Here is a 7,308-nt window from a genome sequence, read left to right as displayed (position 1 = left end):
ATAAAGTCAAAAGGTAATCTAATAATGTGGTCTAAGTTTAAATGTTAAAGAAATAAATACATTTTAAGACATCTTGCCATACCAAAAGTGGACGTTTCTGTAGAATGACCAAGCACATGATTTGAGATGCAACTGTGTGTTAATCTGACACATGCACATGACCTTTCAATATGATCAATATGCAATGACACATTTGCAGCTCATCAGAAGATATTTGACGTTTAATGTGCAGCTATGAGAAGCAGGATTTTGGACAAATGAGATTTCACAACAGCTGCTGCCCAGCATGACTCAAAATGTCATGTCGTTTATTGCTTGTTACAGCGGGAACTGAATTTACATGGAACAACTTTTCTGTTTTTCACGTTACATTGTATCACAGTCTCTCATGGCTCATTGCTTTATTTTGCAATAGTTCAGTTTGTTCATTTGAACTTTCTGACTCAAAATGAACATTTTAGGGGAGTCTGGTCAGCTCTCCAAACACAGATGAACAGAACCCAGCCGAGATGAATGTTGTTTCTGACAGAACTAAAACGGCTGTAATGTGACTAGATATAAATGGTTGAGGCCGGCCGGCGGCTCGGTGCCGCATTACAATCGCGTTTATAATGGGATATTGAGTCCAGTATTGACCTGTTAATAATGGCGACGAATGAGGTCACGATAGACTCATTATTGCTGTCAGGAAGATCTAGTTAACACACTTCTAAGCGCTAGCAAGGCATGCAGATTTACTGAGGGAAAACGAACGCAAGATATTTTAATCTGACCGTAGACCATTTCAGTTAAACAGTGGATACTGCTGTGCTTTTGAAGCACATTTGTTACTTTAAAACATTCTATCGGACAAATAATGTGTTCAAGTGTTAATAAATAGAGTTTTTTCATTCTAAATTAATACTTTTTAATTATACTTTGCAAAAGGTAAGGGTATTTGCAGTTTTACAGTTTAATTTAACATTACAAGTCTTGTGCCCAAGGTTGTCAAACAGGACATTTTTTGCTGATATTTTCCCCCTTTTACTCTTTGTATGTTATTTTATTTTAATATTATTTACTTACGTCATTTATTTTATTTTATTTACTTATTATTGTTTTGTTTATGTTTTATCTTCATGTTATTTTATTTCATTCAATGCTGTTTATTTTTTATTTTATTTTGTTAATTTTATATTCTATTCTATTGTTACATTATTTTTATTATTTGTTTAGTTTGTAACTTTATTTCAATTTTTAACTTTTGTTCTATTTTGTTATTATATGTATTATTTTATTTACTTTTTATTCTATTCTATTTTATGTAACTTATTTTTACTCTATTTTGTTTTTCATTGCTATTTTGTTTCTTTTATTTTATTATATCATTCTGTTATTATACTTTATTTTCCATTTTATTTTTATAAATTTTATTTTTTAATTACGATTATTTTATACTTTTTATTCTATTTTATTTTATTTAAATTAATTGTATTTACTTTTTATTCTATATCTGTTTTATCTTCATGTTATGTTATTTAATTTTAACTTTTTATATTCAATTTATTTTGTTTGCTTTTTTGATTGTTCCAGTTTTTTTATTATTATTATTATTATTATTGTTTCATGTTGTACTTTTTGTTATTTATTTTTTTGTGCTATTTTATTTTAGTTCATTTTAATTTTGTTTTATTTGCTATTTTATTTTCCTCTCCTCTGGACCCGTTTCTCACTTTTCATTCCTATCGCACTGTGAAATATGCAATTTTCCCCTATAGTAAGGTATTAGATATCATTCAAAGAAAGGAAAAACATGTCACCTATAAACTACGTGCCCAGATTGCTGAGGTTTGGATTGTGCGGCGTGTCTGAATTCCCATCAGACACCGAAGTCTGTTAATTCCTCACTTCAGAACAAAGTTTGGAGACTTCAGCTTCGCTATGACGGATCTCAGAGGCTTGGGAAAAGTAAAGGAGGCCTTAATAATTTATGATAGTCGGAGCTTTTCAAAGTACTCGAGCGAGCTGCGTTTCCCCTGACATTTAATTTGTCTGAAAATCAGCAAGCGTGCAAGTCTGATTATCTCGACGAGCGCCACCTCTCCACAAATCTGTGCTTTCACCATCACTGAACATCTGAAACACTGTCAATATCACAAACCAGTGCGTAACCATCAGAAAATAATGATGCATCTGATCAGGCTGCGTTTGCATCTGACCGTACTGATGGTTTGCTCTTTCACGCTGTTGAACAGCATAATGCAGATCAATTATTTAACCGTGGTATTACCAGAACAAACATAGCCATGCATGGTAAAGCACATTAACACCATTGTATTCTTAGTAAGTATTTGGATCAAAATGTCATTTCATACATGCATACAGTATTTTTATGAAAGAAATATATTGATTTAAATTGCACATGCATCCATGTGAAAGAAACCACAACCCAATAGCACCGAATTTTGGATGTGCAAGTGAGATAATTAATTTTGCATTGATATATATATATATATATATATACATCTGCTGGATCATTTAACAGCATCCTCTGATTGCGAGTGGGAGAGTAGAGATGATTTGTCCCGTCTGTCAGTGAACCGAAAGTATGAAATATATGTTATAGATCTCATTATTTTAGGTTCTACCTCGAGCAGATATAAGCTGTGGATGATATACGCGTTTTTGCTGAATGATATGAGGGTCGTTTAGAATGCATTTGGTTGTAAATGAGTCGTGAAATGGAAATTGTGGTGTTTAATGTAGAGTAAAGGCGGTGGGTGTGTGCTCAACTTTGACCTGAGACTGAATGACATTGAGCTGCTTCATATGATGCCAAAGCAGCAAGTGTCTCAATAGCGCCTCCAAGCGGTCACGTGGTGTAATCGAGTCAATGGAGACCTCCAAAGGTGAGATGACTTCATATAGATTCACATGTTGTCACAACGTTCACCTGTGGAGAAAGAGGAACTAAAAACAACCAATTTATTTAAACCTCAGGAGCCCAAATTCAGCCCCAAATCAACAAAACCCACACCTGAGGTGAGATCAAAGGAGGACTCTATAGATTAGCATAACGCAGGGAGGAAGAGCAGATTTAAGCGCCGGTCTGCAAGGTTAACCACACTCTGATGTGATCCGACCACCTCAGAGAAAAGCAGCGCTGAGCTACTGCAAGAGCTTTTAAAGCAGAGCAGCTGTGGTCAATGAACGCTTGCGTGTTCTGATTGGTGGAGGATGATGAGTGGGCGGAGACTAGAGCAATCAGTGATCTGTTCTCTTACTGTCTGGTCTTTTTCTTTATTGCTGATCACAAGAGTCAAGCTAGTAACAGAACTACAATAAATCTAAATGTTGACCATCAACAGCATTTAAAAAAGAACACTAAACCAACATGACAATCATGACTAGCAGGAACAGTGTTTCTGATGGTATATAATGAAGAAAAGCTTGTCTAACATTAAACTGCACACAGGAACTCTTATCTGGACCTTCAATGAAAGTCACTGGAGGTTTTCTGCCTCGGACCTGTTTGAGTTGCTGAATTTGTTTACTCAAAAGGTGACCTCCTAGAAGCTGCTGATGATAATAGTGAGGATGAGGAAGAATATGATGATAATGGTGGTGATGTTATGTTGGTGATAATGTAATGTTAATTCTGATGTTATGGTGATTTTGGTGATAATAATATGATTATGACAAAGTTGATGTTGGCAATGGTGATGATTATGATAATGGTCATGTTATGGTGATGCTGGTGATAATGTGATGATCATTTTGAAGTTATGGAGATTTTGGTGATAATGTAATGACGATAATATGTGACCTTGGACCTCAAAACATCCAGGGGGTCATGTTATTAAAATTGAGATTTATACATCATTTGAAAGCTGAATAAATAATCTTTCCATTGATGTATGGTTTGTTAGGATCGGACAATATTTGGCTGAGATACAACTATTTGAAAATCTGGAATCTGAGGGTGCAAAAAAATCAAAATATTGAGAAAATCGCCTTTAAAGTTGTTCAAATGAATTCTTAGCAATGCATATTACTAATCAAAATTAAGTTTTGATATATTTACGGTAGGAAATTTCAAAATATCTTCATGGAACATGATCTTTACTTAATATCCGAATGATTTTTGGCATAAAAGAAAAATGGATATTTTTGACCCATACAGTGTATTGTTGGCTATTGCTGCAAATATACCTGCGCTGCTTATGACTGCTTTTGTACTGCAGGGTCACATGTGATGAGTTTGACAATGTTGATGTTATGGCAATATTAATGATTATAATGGTGATATGAAAATGCAGTTATTGTAGTGGTAATGTTATGGTGATGATAGTAATTGAGGGAAATGTTGATAATGTGATGACAACAGTGATGTTATGATATGGCAGTCATTAAGCTGATGATGGTGTTGGCAGTAATAGTAGTGATGTTATGGTGTTGGTGGTGTAGTGATGATGATAACATGGTAATATTGTTGATGATTATGGTAATATTGTTGTCATAAAGTTGGAAATAGTGGTGATGATAGTAGTGATGTTGATAATGTGATGATGGTGACTTTATTAGTGATGTTATGGTGGTGGTGATGGTAATGTCAGTGGCTGTGATTATATGATGGTGGTTATGAGGTGGTGAGGAGGTCATGGTGGTAATTGTGATGAAGGTGATAATGATGAAGCTGCTTGTGAATGTCACACCAGCACACAGCATGTTTGTGCCAAAAGCAGTGGGTGTAAAGGTAACCTTCCTCTGCTTTACACCCCGCTGCAGCTGCATCCAGAGCGAGCGAGAGAGAGAGAGAGAGAGAGAGAGAGCTTCAGTCTCACCTCTGCAGGGCGTCAGTGTCTAGTGGCTCTAGGTCAGAGGTCAGATGCATCACAGAATGAATGTTCATCTCAAACATGATTTATCAGCAAATATAAGCACAGACTGTGCATTTACAAATGGTTTGTGTCATAGGCGGAGGGTGATCCAACTCCAGGGTAAGGCTAAAAGTAGCCTAATATTAGTGTAATCTATTAAATACGTGCATCATAAATTAAGTACTAAACACGGATATGATGCCATACTTTTTATTTTTTTTTAATAAGACTAAATGTATTTAACGTGATCACAATTTAATAAGAGTTAAGTTATTAATTATAACACTTTTGTTTCCAAGGCTATTCAAAAAGCGAATAAATTAACGTTATATACAGAAAAGCAAGCAATTACGATTACATTATGAAATAACTTAGCACTAGCGCGAGTTTAAGCACTCTCAAAACACTCAATGAAGCTGTTTTTACTGTAAAATGATCTCTTACTTGCATCATACGCACATCTGCACTTTGTTGTCTGTGAGGTGAGAATCCGCGAGTGTGTGGAATGCAGTAAGCCAGCGTGCACTCAACAGAACTCGTCTGATTGGCTGTTGCATTCATAAACTCAACAGAACTGCATGTGATTGGTTAAAATGCTCAACGCTGTAAAACGTGTAAAAAGAACTATACTGCAAAAGGAGCATATCTAAATTTAATGCAGCAATTGACACTTGCATTTAATTTTCGCTGTATTAATATCGTAATTTAGTTTAATTTTGTCCAATTTTTTGCTGTTAATTTCCGACCTGTGGCCAGGAGAAGGCTAAGCCTCACCGGTCTGTGTTAAAGGGATAGTTCACCCAAAAATCACAATTAATTACTGTCATTAATTACTCACCCTCATGTCTTTCCAAACCCGATATTTCCAAATTAAGATATTTTTGACGAAATCTGAGAGCTCTCTGACCCGGCATAGACAGCAATGATACTAACCACAATCAAGGTCCAGAAACATAACAAGGACATCATTAAAATAATCCATGTGACATCAGCTGTTCAATTTTATAAAGCCACGTGAATACTTTTTGTAAGAACTTTATTTAACAATTAGTCTCCTCCATGGCCATTTTGGAAAGTATCCACTGAACGTAAACATGTCAGCAGCAACACACGTTTTTTTAGGTTGTTTACGCTTTGATCTGAACGTAAACGACGTTTCCGCGTGGTGCTGCATACATTGTATACGTTAAATTACATTATTTTCATTTTTGTGTGAACTATTCCTTTAAACATCCATCAGCAGATCTGTAAAGGTGAAAACGGATTCCCCGAGTCCACATAACCGCAAATTAAAACCCAGAGGAAAATGCAAATTAGCCATTAGCCGGCACAGAGAAATTAGCGTTGTGAGGTTTATTAATCTTCCAGATCAGTTATAATGAGGGTAATTATTTGTGTCTGCAGGTTAATCATTCGCTGATTAAATCAACCTAACTCTGGTTTTATTGGGCTTTGAGGACATGCTTTCATCACATATTCTCCACCCGTATAAAAGATGCTCGTTTTTGATCACTCAACACAAACCTGTGGCATTTGTTGCATGCACACATGGCAATATCATGTTTTTGGACATGTACTATAGTACCATACTATTATTTGAAGCACGGTGGTGGGATTGCCATCCGTCACTAGTAATTTAAATGTGATAAGTGCGCCATCTGCTGGTCACCAGTGTGTTTACAGCACTGACATTTCATTTTGTGTTAGATTAAGCTTAGTACAAAACTAAAATATTACTGAACCAAAATATTTAACATAAAACTAAGAAAAATTATAAACAATTATTTAAACCTCAACTACAATTAAAGTGAAAACAGAAAGTGTAAAATTAATTTTTCAATGAATTAGTATATCAATGATATTAAATTAAATATCACATGTTCCAAACAGTCAAATATTGCAGCATTTAAAGCTAATATTTAAAAATTAAAATATCTGGAATAAACAGATATTTAATTAAATTATATTCAATAAAATTATTCTTGAAAACGCAACAAATTATTTAATATGATGTAAACCATTAAAAAAACCCTTAAAGATCTTGTAGCTCAATCTGAAAACAATTATGAGCAATTACAGCATCTCATCAAATGTCAAGACAATCACAAGTGATTTTAGGAAGTCAAAAGATTTATTTATGTTGTCAGAACAAAGACAATCCATTAATCTGTGACTGACTGGTGATAATCTGAAATATTGACATATCACTTCGCAAATATCATCCCTTTTGTTGAAACAACAAATCAGTGCTCGAAAACAATAACCTTTAAATCTTGAACTTCAAAACTTGAACTAAAAACATCGTAACTGCTGCAAATGGAATTTAAAGCCATAATTCGAGGAAATTTAAATGGACTTCAGATCCAAATCTGACTTTATTTGCACTTAATTTTAAAAGCACACACGTATTCACCGTGCCATTGGCCACTTTTTAAAGTGGTTTATAAAG

General features: G+C 34.6%; 1 long non-coding RNA gene across 1 annotated transcript; it reads right to left on the bottom strand.

The window, feature by feature from the left end:
• Positions 1 to 1,583: 1,583 nt before the first annotated feature.
• On the bottom strand, positions 1,584 to 5,353 carry LOC131532598 (uncharacterized). The gene is made up of 3 exons (XR_009268926.1): positions 5,304 to 5,353; positions 4,824 to 4,851; positions 1,584 to 2,932 (listed from the first exon to the last, which is right to left on the bottom strand). It is a non-coding gene; the product is annotated as an uncharacterized LOC131532598 (long non-coding RNA).
• Positions 5,354 to 7,308: the final 1,955 nt, after the last annotated feature.

The sequence above is a fragment of the Onychostoma macrolepis genome, chromosome 23 (genome assembly GCF_012432095.1).
Source record: "Onychostoma macrolepis isolate SWU-2019 chromosome 23, ASM1243209v1, whole genome shotgun sequence".
In the NCBI taxonomy this organism is placed as follows: Eukaryota; Metazoa; Chordata; class Actinopteri; order Cypriniformes; family Cyprinidae; genus Onychostoma; species Onychostoma macrolepis.
Note: the sequence above shows the minus strand (reverse complement) of the source record. Positions and strands in the feature narration are given on the sequence as shown.